This window comes from Triticum aestivum, chromosome 7B (genome assembly GCF_018294505.1).
Source record: "Triticum aestivum cultivar Chinese Spring chromosome 7B, IWGSC CS RefSeq v2.1, whole genome shotgun sequence".
NCBI classification, from domain to species: Eukaryota; Viridiplantae; Streptophyta; class Magnoliopsida; order Poales; family Poaceae; genus Triticum; species Triticum aestivum.
This window is the reverse complement of record NC_057813.1, coordinates 267,873,892-267,888,879: the sequence shown is the minus strand read 5'-3', so window position 1 is coordinate 267,888,879 and position 14,988 is coordinate 267,873,892. Positions and strand designations below refer to the sequence as shown.

The window sequence follows — 14,988 nt, the reverse complement described above, 5'->3', positions numbered from 1 at the left end:
GACCCACCAGGGTCATTGCATTTTGCAAGCAGGTGCCTCATTATTACAAGCCAAAAAAATACTTCCTCCTAATTGTTTGACAACTAGGTTCCACGCCATTGTCAACGTAGTCAATAAACGAGAAAATTACACAACGAGCGGATAACACCAGGGACCCAGCAGCTCGCCCAGTTGTTTTTCAGTTTCAGACACGGAGCTCAACTGCGTGTTGTGCAGGGGCTGTGGCCCGTCTAGCCCACGCTTACGCTTTTATTAAGCACATGACGAGCCCAGTTGATATATTTTTTCTTTCTGAAATTGGCTAGCCCAGTTTTTTTTTTTGGAGAATACCAAAACCGAGGCCTACTTGCTTTTCTCAGCCCTGCTGGGCTGCAAATCTTTGAAGACGAGGAGGGATGTAAGTAGTAAGAAATGGGCTTTCCCAGAAAACGGGCTATAAGTTGTAAGAAATGGGCTGTAAATTTTTAAACCAAAGCCAACCGGCAATTGCATTAAAATATCATTTTTTTCAGGATTTCTCTACTCTCTACTCTTATAAAAACCAAAGCCAACTGGCAGTTACATTAAAATATCATCTTTTCTACCACAAGATAAACTACTCATACAAATGCATCTTCATGTTCCGTGCAACGAACGGGCATCTTGCTAGTTAAGATTCTAAATTTCATTCATTTTTTGCGGAGAATTGTTTTTAATTTTATTTTGATATAATTTTTTGAAAATTATTTTTAACGTGACTCAAAATTTCGTGATTAAAAGAGTTCGGACCCCACCGAAATATGCAAAATTTCGTTGAATTTTTTAGCAGTGCCCAGAATATATGGTCTATAATGCTAATAAAAAGAATATGTGCTTCAAATTTAAAACATAAAAGAGGCTAGCCAACTCGCTACCAGGGAGCTCCCTCGATGGCAGGCTTCGTTGGCCGTTCGATCTTCGGAAGTCCGATCTTTGACTTCGTTTCAGGCGTTGGATGTTTGCTGGCTGTTTCACTGCTCGTTTTTACTGCACGATGACTTTGTATAGCCAATGACCGGTGGGCTCTTGCAGCACCCGTGTTGGCTGGGCGAACTGATTCAAGATGCAGAATCACCCTCTCCCCGCCCGCCGCGTGCGCGCCGTGCCATCTGCGGGAGTGTGGGGCAGGCCTCGCCCAATCCCCCCGCCCGCACCACTCCCTCCCTGCCCCACGCCCAATCCCCTCGCCCGCACCGCTCCCTCCCTGCCCCACGCCCAATCCCCTCGCCCGCACCGCTCCCTCCCTCCTCGATCTCTCTCCCTGGCCAGCCGCCTTTGGTGGGAAACCCTAGCCCGCCGCCACTCGCGCCCGTCTCCTCCGGCCAGCCTCCGCCTGCAACCTCCCCCCTCCCGTTTCAGAAGGGAAGGGAGGTTTCAGAAGGGAAGGGAGGGAAGGGAAGAGAAGAGGGGTAGCGAGCAGGTCAGGTGGTCATGGCGCTTGCAGATCCACCGGCCCCGTCGTCGCCGCTGCGCTCGCAGGTTCCGACTCTTGTGAGCTACCCTTCTGCCCATCTTCCTTCCCGCCTCACCTCCTCTTCCTCTCTTTTTGAGGGCGCCAGGAGCATGGCCTCGATCTGGAGCAGGAGAGGCCAGGAGTGACATGGTCACATGGGAGCAGCTCGGCTGCTTGCCGGTGGTGACGGATGCGCTCAGACCTATGGCCCGGTCCCGCCGCCGCGCGCCGTCCACCTCCCCGCAGGCATGCCGGCCACCTCCCCATCTGACGCACATCTTCCCCATGGGGCCATGGCACACGGTGAGCAGCAGTGGTACGAACCCCAAAATACTACTATGAGATTAGTTAAATTCAGTTGAAAAAAATGAGGAACCTGTAGTGTTGCCTTTGTTCTTCAGTTAAATTTGTTTAATACGAGGAGCCAGTAGTGTCGCCTTTGTTCTTCAGTTAAATTCAGTTGAGACATTATGGGAATTGCAACAACTTCATGTTTTTCCAAAAAATGTATTATCTCATTTTGTGTTGCAGTGAGTTCCACACATTTTGAAGCTACAGCCGCTGGAAATTTGTGAAGAATGAAGAAAGGTGGATCCACCAGCAGCTTCGAGTAGGATGAGGAGATCTGGACGGAGTTCGTGTTTCAGCAACCATGGTAGCGCGTCCTCCGACCTCGACCTAGGTAAGCTCCTTCTTTTAGTGATGTTAGTAAGTCAGCTTTCTCTACCTAGCTCCATGCGGCAGCCTGGCCAGCTGCCTTGTTCTCTCCACTTAATCCTTGCTATTTGTAGGCCGGAGCCAAATTCAGTTTTGTCTGCATTCAACTGCAGGCTCTTTAATGTATTTTTGTAAGTGGAATCTGACTTCTCATGGTTTGCCTAAACAATGATTAGTCTATTGTATAATTGAACTAGGTCCATGGCTTTAAGAAATTGAGCGAAATCTACTTTTTCAGGCTTTAAACCCAATCATTCATATTTGTTGCGACCAAATGTTCTGTTATAACTTTAAAATTGAAAACCAAGTTTCCCTGGACAATTATACTTTTTTGTGAGCTTATTATTCACAAGTTATAGTAATATGGTATTATGGGCTTTGCTCCTAACATGATAAGGAGGAAAGAACTGCAGGCTATATTGTTTGTTGACATTCATGATCCGCGCTCGCAGGTTCCGACTTTTGTGAGCTACTGCTGCAGATGATATTTGGTCCCCATCCTTTCTACTGGCTCCTAATTTTTGTGTGATGAACAAATGGTTTAGATTTACCGTGTAAAGCTGAGATTCTACATTGGTCTGGAATTTAACTGGTTACCTTTGTTTAATTTAATGCCATGCGAAACCTAATGTAGATGTTCATGTCTTCCCAATGATGTTAGTAGGAAGATTTTTTTTTGCTTTCTTCATAGTGTAAATCTGTTGTTCAAGCTTCAAATATATCTTGTTTATTATCTTTCCTTTTCTGCAAACTAATGGACCATATTTCTACTCAAACAGAGGCAAAGACGTCTTCTTAATGTTGCAGAAGTTTGGAGGCATCAAGGTCAGTTTTAATGCACATAATGACTAATGCTTCCGCATTGTAATCTCTAATTTGTTATCGAGCTTCTATGCTTCAACACATCTAAAATTTCAAAAGCTTTTCCGGGTCGATACGGTTACTTGAGAATCATACCAAAGATAGCCTTAGCAGTTCATTCCATACCAAACTTGAGCAACACAAAAGTTAAGTTAGGTGACTGTTCTTTGTAGGAATGCATCCTCCTCTTGCTATGCAAACTGAGGAAATCAAAGTGATGGGAAAGCATTGTACAACAGCTGTTGACTTCAGGATATTTCATGGATGAGTTATACTCCTTGACTCCCATGTAAAGTTAACTTATTTTGCTCTCTGCATTAGTATGTTCCAAATTAACCACACACAATTTAATTAGGTGACCGTTCTCTGTAGGAGTGTATCATCCGCTTGCTATGCAAACCGAGGAAATCAAAGTGGCAAAGCAATTGAATGCATGTGTTGACTTCAGGATATCTCAAGGACGAGTTAGAATCTATGACGCTCAGGTAAAATTAACTTATTTTGCTCTTTGCATCAGTATGTTCCAAATTAACTGCACAAAATTTAATTAGGTGATTATTTTCTGTAGGGATGCATCCTCTGCTTGCTACACAAACTGAGGAAACCAAAGCAGCAAAGCATTGTACTGCAGATGTCGACTTCGGAATATCTCATGAACCAGTTATACTCCTTGATGCTCACGTAAAATTAACTTATTTTGCTCTCTGCAATTGCATAATAGAACGGTTGAGCTAAACATCTCGCTGCTGATATTTTCAAATGTATTGCAACTACTATACAACCCATCCATCGTAATTGGTATGTTGAGACTGGATCGTAGTAGTTGTTCTGCCTCATCTATCACTATCTGCGGGCTTGCTTTGATTATGTTTCTCCCAACTTTCTGTAACTAAAAAGCAGCCTGTAAATGTAGCTTGAATAAAAATGGTACCTTTCAGTTTTGTGCAAGTTCAAAGTATTAGTAGTTTTAGTTTGTCCAATTTTTGCAGGGATATTGTGTGAGGTCTGGTACAAACTTTTAAGACAATCACTTAATACATTCATGGGATCACCAACTTTTGGCGTTTGTTGATACTAGCTAGGTGGGGCCATGAAGACACGATTCATGGGATTACCAACTGCTGGTATAGCTTATTCTTTTCTGTTGCAGCTATTCCGGAGAAGTTTAGAGCTTCTGCAACCTTTTGAAGACACGATTTGTAGTTGCGGAGATGAAACAATCAATCAGTTGCGATGCATTACATAATCTTTTTGCTTTGGACATTGATGGGTATTATTTTGCCACAAAGGACAGGAGCTGTGCCATTTGACTCGAAGGATAAAGCGTTCATCACAAGGGGGTGGTCTTTAGGATGTACACAAAAGAGGAAATTTCCTTTTGTATAGAACCAAATTATATGATTTAATTGACCATTCTCTTGTACACAATGTTTATCATGTATTAAGTACATTTTATTGTCAAATATGTTTACTTTTTTTTAGTGCACAAGTTCATAACTCCTTGGACTTTCTAATTGCAGGCTCAACTATTTGAAACCACTAATCTGATTTTGTTGGGTCTATGTATTAGTGTATGTGTGTATTGAAGTTTGGTGAGTCTCAGGAAGAACCAAACTTTTGTTCCTATCTCATCGTATGCTATCTTAAATGCAAAATGTTAGCTACTTCAATCTCATGTTTAAAAATGTAATTGATTACAAATTGTGCATGCTCAAGTACGTAAATATTTGTAAAGAGAAATCATTATTAAGTTTTGATTAAAATGATTTGCGTTGGTATCAAGTGGTTACTCACACCTAAAATTACAAAAACAATCAAGTATTTTCAATGCGCCCATGGTTTTAAATGGGACTCTGCGCTATTTGACCCAACGTTTCTACTCCAAGCGGCCAACCCAAAAACTCTATTTTGATTTAAATGGGACTGCTACCAAAATAAAATGTGTATATATATCTAATTATAGACACGAATCCATCATGTTTCATATTAAAAGGGATTCAACCATGGATATTTTTTCATCGCAAACATGGATTTAGCGTGCCTCTGCGTCATTTAGCGCAACAGCAAACTACAGTTTATCCAGACTAAAGGAGATTAAATTGTTTTCCATATGTGATTGCCCACAACTAAACCTTGAATATCTTTTCATCGCGCACATGGAATAAACATGTTTTCAATATAATATGATTTAACACATGGCCTTTCTACTACCAATATCGAATGTGTCCTTGCAAAATGAAACTATTTTCATCGACAACATGGCTTTAACGGGTCTCTGCGCCATTCGGCGCAACGGGTCAACTAGGGTTATCTTTCCCCTTCTTTTTTCCCAAGAAACATGGCCAGATTTTTCATCATGATAACCATGTTTTCAAACTTGCTAAAAAAATACAACCATGCCAACTTTACTCTCTCATCATAGTGGCCATTTTTTCAACTTGAACATATTCATATTATGCAAAATTTCCCTTTTCCCAGACTATTATTTAACAACGCAATAAACATGTTTACAAAATACCATGATTTAGTTGAAGGTTCTTGCAGCATGAAACTCCTTTCATCAACAATATGTCTTCAGCAGGTCTCTGCGCCATTTGGCGCAACGGGTCAACTAGTTAATTAAATAAACAGAAGGAGTTATGATGTCAGCACGATGTGTTGATGATGTCAGCAACCAACAGAGCGGCTGACCAGGTCAAACCTGACCTGTGGGTCCAGTGGGACCCACATGTCATAGATAGAGAGCTAACAGATCTTAAAAACTAAACAAACAGAGTTATTTAGCAGGTAGGCCCCGCCTGTCATAGACTAACTAACTAAACTAATTAGTTTTAATTATTAAAACATTTAATTAGAGGATTAAGCGGTGGGGTCCGCACGTCAGCGTCACTAGTATCCTTAAGAATTAGCAAATGGGCTGTAAATTATTGAAAATAATGGCTCATGGGTTGTATGCTGTTTTCCACAGATTTGGAGGCTGACTTCTGGGCCTACTAGGTTGACAATGACACTGTCCTAAAAAAAATTTGACGCGTACGCAAGGCTTTGTCAACTTAGTCAACACACAGCAGTGACTTTTGGATGTCCATCCAACGGCCGCCGTGCTTCTTCAATCTCCGATCTTCCTGCTCCAGCTGCCCAAACCAGTGCCGGCGGGAATGCCTGCTCCCTCCTCCCGTGGCTGGTTGTGCTGCCGCCAGGCCATCCCTCTAACCACCCACACATCCCGTTATTTTGCGGCGACGTCAGCCTCACCTCGCAGCCGACCAGTCAGCGCTCGTTCTCCCCTCAGCGTGGGCATCCGATGCGGTGGCTTCGCCGACTCCGGGTGGTTCTCTTCCTGGGCCTCGCCCTCGTCCATCGTGTTTGTGCTCTCGGTGCAGCGAGGTCAACATGGTCAACAAACAATAGCCATCGGAAGAAGCTGACAGTAGGGGCCCACACAGGGAAATGCCTCCTTATTACGCGCAAAATAATGATTCCTCCACCTGATAGCCGGGACCCACCGGAAGGGCCTCTGTATTTCGTGAAAAAAACGTTCCCCCCGCTGTCAGCTCGGACCCACCGAAAATGCCTCCTTATTACGCACAAAAAAATGAATACTCCCCCTGCTAGTTGGGACTCACCTTGGTGGGAGGCTGACTTGTGGGTCTACTAAGTTTACTGGGTGGAGGGCTTTGTCAACTTAGTCAATATGGACGATTCTAGCTGCAGTGACCGTACGATGTCCATCCAACGGCCGTAGTGCTTCTTCAACCTCTGGTCTTCGTGCTCCAGCCGCCCAAAGCAGTGCCGGTCGTGCCGCATGCTCCTACCTCCCGTGGCCAGCTGTGATGCCACGGAGGCCTCACCGCCCCCTACTACTCCCACCGCTGGCCAGGCCATCCCTCTACTCACCCACACCCCCTGTTATTCTGCGGCGACGGCAGCCTCACACCGCAGCCGAACCAGTGAACCCTTGTCCTCCTCTTCATGTGGGCATCCGATGTTGCGTCTTCCCCGGCTCCGTGTTGTCCCCTTCCTAGGCCTCGTCGTCGTCCACCGCCGTGGTGCTCTTGGTGCGGCATGGTCAATGTGGTCAACGACCGACTTCCATCGGAAGAGTACTGTGCATGGAGAGGCTGACAGTTGGGTCCACGACGGCCGCAAGGAAGTGCCTCCTTTTTACGTTCAAAATAATTATTCCTCCACCTGACAGCAGGGACCCACCGGACGGGCCATCGTATTTCACGAAAAAAACGTTTCCCCCTGACTGCTGGGACCCACCAGCTACACCTTCGCACGCAAGGAAGTGTGTCCGGGCAAAAAAAAAACGATTCGCCCCCCTGACTGCTGGGACCCACCAGCTACATCTTCGCACGTAAGGAAGTGCGTCCGAAAAAAACGATTCACCCCCCTGACTGCTGGGACCCACCAGCTACATCTTCGCACGCAAGGAAGTGCGTCCGGGAAAAAACGATTCGCCCCCTGACTGCTGGGACCCACCAGCTACACGTTCGCACGCAAGGAAGTGCGTTCGGGCAAAAAAAATGATTCGCCCCCCTGACTGCTGGGACCCACCAGCTACATCTTCACACGCAAGGAAGTGCCTGACAGTCGGGATCCACCTGGTCGAAGCGTACGTAGCGTTGTCATTCTGGTCGCGAACGTGTACGTACATATATACTGGTGGATGTAGAGGCACGCACGTGTCGATGTAGAGGCGCGCACGTGTCGTAGTAGAGGCGCGCACGTAGCATGTGCACGTACATACAGCGTCCAGGGTGCAAGAAAGAAAATACGGCCACGTATGTGTACATACGGGCGGGGTCTCGAACACCTACTCGCGCATATGTATCACCAGGGCTCGTGTACATGGCTGGGTCGGAACGGAGAAACAACGTCGTCGTCGTGTTCATGGGGAGCCAACTGGCTGGGTCGGAACAAAATGTGTCGTCGTGTTCATCGGGAGGGCTTGGACGGAACATGCGATGGAAACAAGGCCTGGCGTACCGCAAAACGGAGGAAACGGCCTTGTGTTCGACCAGCCACGTTTGAAACAGGGGTCCTGTTGATCGAGAGGGGTGTGGCGTATCACAAAACGGAGGAAACGGACCTACTACGGTCGAAATGGGCGTCCTGTTGATCGGGAGGGGTGTGGCGTACCGCAAAACAGACGAAACGGACTTGTGTTGGAGCGCTACGGTCGAAACGGGGGTCATGTTGATCAGGAGGGGTGTGGCGTACCGCAAAACGGACGAAACGGACTTGTGTTGGAGCGCTACGGTCGAAACGGGGGTCCTGTTCATCGGGAGGGGTGTGGCGTACCGCAAAACGGGACTCCGGGGGATACTGTTCATCTCCACTGTCGACCTTCTCCAACCTCCATGGGCTACGTCGACCTCCTCCAGCCTCCACGGGCTCCTGTTCATCCAGCCTCCACCGCGCGCTACTTCACCGGCTACTGTTCAACCACCCCTCCACGGGACCCCCTCCACCATGTACTGTTCATCCAGCCCTCCACGAGGTCGTCCCGTTCATCCAGAGGCAACGCCACGGGGTCCTGCATCCACCCCATCGCTCACTGTTCATCCAACCCCCCCCCCCCCCCCCGCAACGCTGAATGTTCATCCAGAGAGGCAGCATTGATCGGCTTCAGTTAGCAGCAGTAGCGAAGGAATCGCTCGATCGGGTTCAGTTAACAGCCATCGATCGATCGCTCGGGTTCAGTAACGCGTAGCCTGCAGTGCAATCGCTCGGGTTCAGTTAGAGCCCAACGCCTCGCTCGGGTTCAGTTAGAGACAACGCCTCGCACACACGCGCGTACGTGTATGAGAGAAACGAGCATCGCTCGGCCCTCGACCTCCCACCGTAACCGGGAAGTCCCCGAAATTTTCCTCGCCCTCGCTTCTACCACGGTTTTTTCTGTCATGAACGGCCCAAAGAATGTCATGCAGCTGCGTCTCCGGCCCGCCCAGGACGAAAAGCCTATTTTCTGTCATGATTTTTTGCCATAGAAGTAGGATCCCACCATATCTATGATGATACCGGGTTTTGTCATAATGATTGTCATAGAAGTGTCATATGTATGATAGAAAAAAATTTCGTTCGGCCTAAAATGTCACGGATGTGTCTTTTTTGTAGTGCTATTTATAGGTAGAGAGAGCTAGGAGAGTCCAAATGAGGGGCGGTTTTCGCCCACACGATCGTGATCGAACGGCGGAGAGCATGGAGGGGAGTTAGATGGGCTAGCGGGCTGTTTGGAGGGGTGTTGGGCTGCAAAGAGAGAGGGGCTTTTGCGGCTACCTGGTTAACCGTTGGGGCATCAAACGATCTCCAAATGGAACGAAATTTGACAGGCGGTCTACTGGTGATATACCAAGGTCACTCGACAAATCTCGGCCCATTCCGAGAACGTTTTTCTCCCGCTCACAAAGCAAGGTCTGAGAGGGGCGACGGGTGCGTGCGAGTGTGGTTGGGCTCAGAACGGACAACGAAGAGAATCGGTGGAACCCGAACGGATGCAAGTTTTGAAAAGCATGCAGATGATGACATGAAAAAATGCAACACGCAAGCAAATGACATGGCAACTACGGCGAATAAACAGAAGACACGTGGCGCATTGGATTCGGGGCATTACAACTCTCCTCCACTAACAAGAGATCTCGTCCCGAGATCTTAGGAACGAGGCGGAAGAGAAAGAGGAAGAGGTGAAGCAAGAGTGCAAGAGAGCAGATGAACAAGGTCGAGAGCACTCGGGTAGAAAGAGGAACGACGAATATGAAGAGAATGAAAAGCTCAAGAAAAAGATAGATTCTGAAACCACTCCAGTTAGAACAAGATAGGAAAGGAATAAGAATGGAAGAATTTAGGGAGCACTCCGGCTGAAAATGGAAGGAATAGAACATGAACTTCACAAGATGGGATGGCACTTGATGAGATGAACAACGCAATGCCTCCGGAAGAATTGAAAGAATGGAATGAAAAGAACTTAGAAGGAAGGGTTGAACTGAGTTGTTGAGAAAATCAACAATGAAAGAATAAGCTTGTTGTGGACTTATCAAAACAACTCAAAACTTGAGGTGAAACTATACCACAACCAAAAGTCTGAATAGTTGAGAAGAATGAAGAAATGCAAAACTCCACTTTAGAAGAAAAGGAAGAATTATTTGCACTTCGAGATGCGAGAAGAAAAGATACTTGAACTCCTCCAACAAAATCTTGATGAACTCTTAAAGAATGAATTTAATCATGAAGAACTCCGGTGGTAAAAGGATGATGAGATAGAATGAAGAATGAAATGATAAGATGAGGCTTGCGGTGATTTAGATGGAGGTTCCGACGAAATGGCCGAGTAATTTTGAACTCCGGAAAAGAAAAGATGAAAACACTTGAGACTAGAATTTATTCCTCAAGAACAAACTCTGAAGGAAGGGATTACTTGACGACGATGAAGTAAGAATAAGAATTGTGTTATGCTTATCCTCATCCAATTTAATTGATGACAAGCGGATTTGGCATGCAACTTATTCTTGTTGAAAAAGATTGAGCAGAGATATAGCGCATGCTTGGGAAAATCTTCAACGAGCCACCGGTAGGGTTTGAAGGAACGAATGAATTGATATGATGACAAAGGAAAAAGAATCTGAAGGAACCACCGTAAGAATTCAAAAATGACTGATGAAAGAGAACGAATCGCCGGGGAGGATTAGAAGAACAAATATGCTTGAGGGGAATTAGATGCAAAAGAATGAAGAGATAATGAGCTAATTAAAGAATACTTGACAGATGCGCCGAGGTAAATGTATAACGATAGCTGGAATGTGAGGACGAAGAATTCTTCTGGAATGATGGCCTCCGGTGAAACGAAACAGAAAACAACTCCTGACATACTCCGGATGGGTAAGAAAGAATATCCGACAAATGGAATAATTCGAGAGATAACATGAAGCTAGAACCACGAATCTTCGAGAGAACGGACAAGATTTAGAAGGAATTCTTCTTCTTCAATCTTTAAATGACGACGAGAAACACCAACAAAATTACTGAGATACTCCGGTACAATGAAAAGCGAAAAGGTTGAGCCAAAGATGCAAAGAATTTGAAAGCAATCTTGGAGAAGGCATGTGACTGATAGAATCCATTCTTACGTCACACTTTGAAAAGAATTAGGAATGGCTCCAGAATAATTAGAAGAGTCAGGTAAGATCCTGGGAAAAGACCTGTGGGTTAGGACCCGGTAAAAAGAAAACACCGTAGAAAAGGATTGTTGAACAGATAGATGATGCACCGGAACAATCAAAAGACTTGAATGAGGTGACAACCTCGAATTAATTGGAACACATACGAATCTCCTGAGATGTCTTCCAAACTCCAGAATAGTTAAATTGCAAAAGGCAAACGAGCAAGGGGAAAACACTTGATCCAAGGAAAATAATATGATCGACCCGAAAAACTAGAATTGAATTCGCTGGAAAGAAAACAAGATGAATCAATGATGAGCTTACGAGAATTCACCGGTTGAAATGATTGAGGAAAGACTGAAGAGGCTCCACACGAATGAAATTGATGCTCAAAAGAGACTCGGGCTTCGGAATAAGAGGGTGGGAGGGCAGGGAAAAAAGGCAGCTTTGAAGGGGGAACCGATGAATAATTTGAAGAGAAGACATCGGTTGAAAAATTGAGGAAAGAATGCAAAGGCTTCGCACGAGTAGGATGGATACTCGATTATGGACTCCGGCTTCGATAAGAAAAAAGGGGGCGGGTGGGAAAAAGAAAACAACTGAGGATTGAACTTGGCAAAGATGAAGAGGCTTGAGTCAACTTGACGAGAAATGCACCGGATGAAAAGAGCTGAAAACCAACGATCAAAAAACTAACTGCGTGACCCTAAAGAAAGTTTGAAGGGGAAGAGGAGTAATTCAGAACACAACGTCAAGATTTCTCACTAGAGCGACGAAGGGGCTGAGGAGTAAAAAGAATTCCTACTCTCCGATATAACTAGACTCTGAAAACAGTTTTCTTCTAGACTCAACAACGGCCATGTTAAGAAGAATCAAGGGGGCTCCTATGATCGGTCGAGGCTCTGATACCAACTTGTCACACCCAATATGCAACTCTATCCTAAAGGAACTCGAAGGTCCCACCAAGGATAGAAGCGCATATTGGAGACGCTTTTGCAAGGTGGATATCATTACATCGTACCATTACATAAAAGTAGGGGATACATACAAGAGGCAAACAATGCCACATGAATACAACAATATCATACATAAGAGCAACATCCGACTACGGATGAAACACAAACAGAAACTCAAACGACATCCACCCTGCTAGCCCAGGCTGCCGACCAGGAACCTATCCCCTGAACGAGGAAGCAGAAGAAGAACTCAAAACAAGCAAGCATCGCTCTCATGTCATGATCATCGCATTACCTGTACCTGCAACTGTTGTTGTAGTAATCTGTGAGCCACGAGGACTCAAGACTAGCAAAGCTTAATGGGTATGGAATGGATAAGTGGTGAGGCTGCAGCAAGTGACTAAGCATGATATGGTGGCTAACTTACGAGTACAAGAATAAGATGAGAAGCTACGCAAATGGTCGCAAACTAGTAATGATCAAGAAGTGATCCTGTACTACTTACGTTCAAACATAACCCCACCGTGTTCTCTTCTCGACCCACTCGAAAAGAGACCATCACGGTCACACACGCGGTTGGGTATTTTAATTCGAGTCTGGTGTCAAGTTATCTACAACCGGACATTAAAAATTCCCATCTACCACATAACCGCGGGCACGGCTTTCGAAAGTTTAAACCCTGCAAGGGTGTCCCAACTTAGCCCATGATAAGCTCACGATCCGCGAAGACAATCCTCCATCGCGGGACATCCGATTAGACTCGGGGTCCCGGTGCACAAGACATTTCGACAATGGTAAAACTAATCCAGCAAAACCTCCCGACGTGCCGACACCCTGATAGTAGCCGTGTGTATCTCGTCCCAGGCCATGACGGATGAGCTACACGTACAGGTGCCAAAATAACTCAGGTTGCCCTGGGGCGGCCCCGCACAGTGCTCTAGTTTGGGACCAACACCATCAACACTGGCCCCTCCCTGCTATGTAGAAAAGAATCCTCGGGTTCATGACGCCCTATGCAAATTAATTATTTAGTTTTAAGTATTATTATGGCAAATGTTAAAACCAATGTTGGGCCTTGCTGGAAGAGTTTTATTCAAAGCGAACTGTCAAGAGGGGCCCATAAACCCACACCGTGTTAGGGACGCAAAATCAAGGAACATAACACCGGTATGACGGAAACTAGGGCGGCAAGGGTGGAACAAAACACCAGGCATAAGGCCGAGCCTTCCACCCTTTACCAAGTATATAGATGCATTAATTAAATAAGAGATATTGTGATATCCCAACATAATCATGTCCAACATGGAGCAATCTTCAACTTCACCTGCAACTAACAACACTATAAGAGGGGCTGAGCAAAGTGGTAACATAGCCAAACAACGGTTTGTTGGGAAGGGTGAGAAAGGTTAGAGGCTGACATGGCATTTTGGGAGGCTTGATAAGCAAGTGATAGGTAGCGCAGCATAGCGATAGAACGAAGCAACTAGCATAGCAATGATAGTAGTGAGATCCAAGGTGACGGTCATCTTGCCTGAAATCTCGTTAGGAAGAAAAACGAGTCCATGAATAAGACAAACGGATGAAGATGAGCCAAGCGTAGACGAACGAATCCTCACGATTGCAACGAAGCAGGAACTATCGAGAAGAAGCACAACCGGAAAGAAGCAAACAACATGGTAAACACACAACACATAAACATGACATGATGCTCAACTAAGTATGATGCATGACAAGGCTATATGATGCTACTCATCGCAAGAGATGAAGCATAACAAAACAACACATCAAAGCAAGTTTAAATGAGGCCGGAAACAACATATAACAAATCCGGTAAGTCCTCATATGCAACATTCGAAATTGGTCCAGATCTGAACAAAACCTTATGTTCACGTTGTTAAACAGCAAGTTAAGATGCACCAAGATGATCTACACGAAATTCTAGTCAAGTTACATATAAAGTTCATTTAATTCGGAGCTACGGTTTAGAAGATATGAGCAACACAAGTTAAACATGGCATTGATGCAAAATGCATCCAAACATCAAGAAAACACCTCAAAACAAGGATGCAACATGACATGATGCAACTACATGCAATTCTAAGCAAGTTTCATATAGAGCATGCTCAAAATGGAGCAACGGTGCAACACATACACTCCGAACAAGATAGAACAACAATCTGCCCAAAACAGTAAGTAGGCACTTTGCAATCGTCAAAACAACATGCTAAAGGAATCATATGAGCATAAACTTGACATTCACTTCATTTACAGATAACATACTTCAAATATAATTAAGGTTCAGGTTCATAGGCATTAAGATTAATCCAAGATGATCAATGCAAAAAGCAACTTTATAACATAGGGACATATACATGAGAAGAGTTAATATGATGGCATGTTGGAGGCATGAAACAAAGATTCTACAACAACTATACATAGCAACCAAGGGCCTGGCATCAAAATAAACATAAAAGGAGTACATAACCTCAAAGCATCATATACATATGCCTCATGGATTAGTGGGAACCAACATGACAAGATTGAAAGTTGAAACAGTTCCAGCAAGTGTAAAACAGCAACATTATGATAGCATGTTTGCAAGCATGGAACAGAGGCATATGACATCCAAAATTATCAAACTTGTCATGTGAGCAAAGAAGTCATAGCATACTACAAAACATGTAATTTGAGCATCTCCAGAAGAGGCATGGATCACTCAAAAACAAGCTCACAACAAGGCATCATGAAGTTTAACAGCAATCTGGAACATTATATAAGCATGTTCAAGATAATGAAAACATATGCTATCGGACATATACGA

At 45.0% G+C, this 14,988-nt stretch overlaps 1 long non-coding RNA gene across 13 annotated transcripts; it reads left to right on the top strand.

Annotated features, from left to right (window-relative positions):
- Positions 1–1,188: 1,188 nt before the first annotated feature.
- On the top strand, positions 1,189–4,530 carry LOC123156795 (uncharacterized). Of its 13 annotated transcripts, none has more exons than XR_006478419.1 (8): positions 1,192–1,497; positions 1,578–1,774; positions 2,003–2,153; positions 2,263–2,319; positions 2,641–3,013; positions 3,223–3,338; positions 3,422–3,534; positions 3,618–4,530. It is a non-coding gene; the product is annotated as an uncharacterized lncRNA (long non-coding RNA). The 13 variants fall into 13 exon arrangements; XR_006478417.1 differs by having other exon boundaries at positions 1,578–1,787; XR_006478421.1 differs by having other exon boundaries at positions 1,193–1,497; positions 1,578–1,787; positions 2,968–3,013.
- The last annotated feature ends 10,458 nt before the right edge of the window (positions 4,531–14,988 follow it).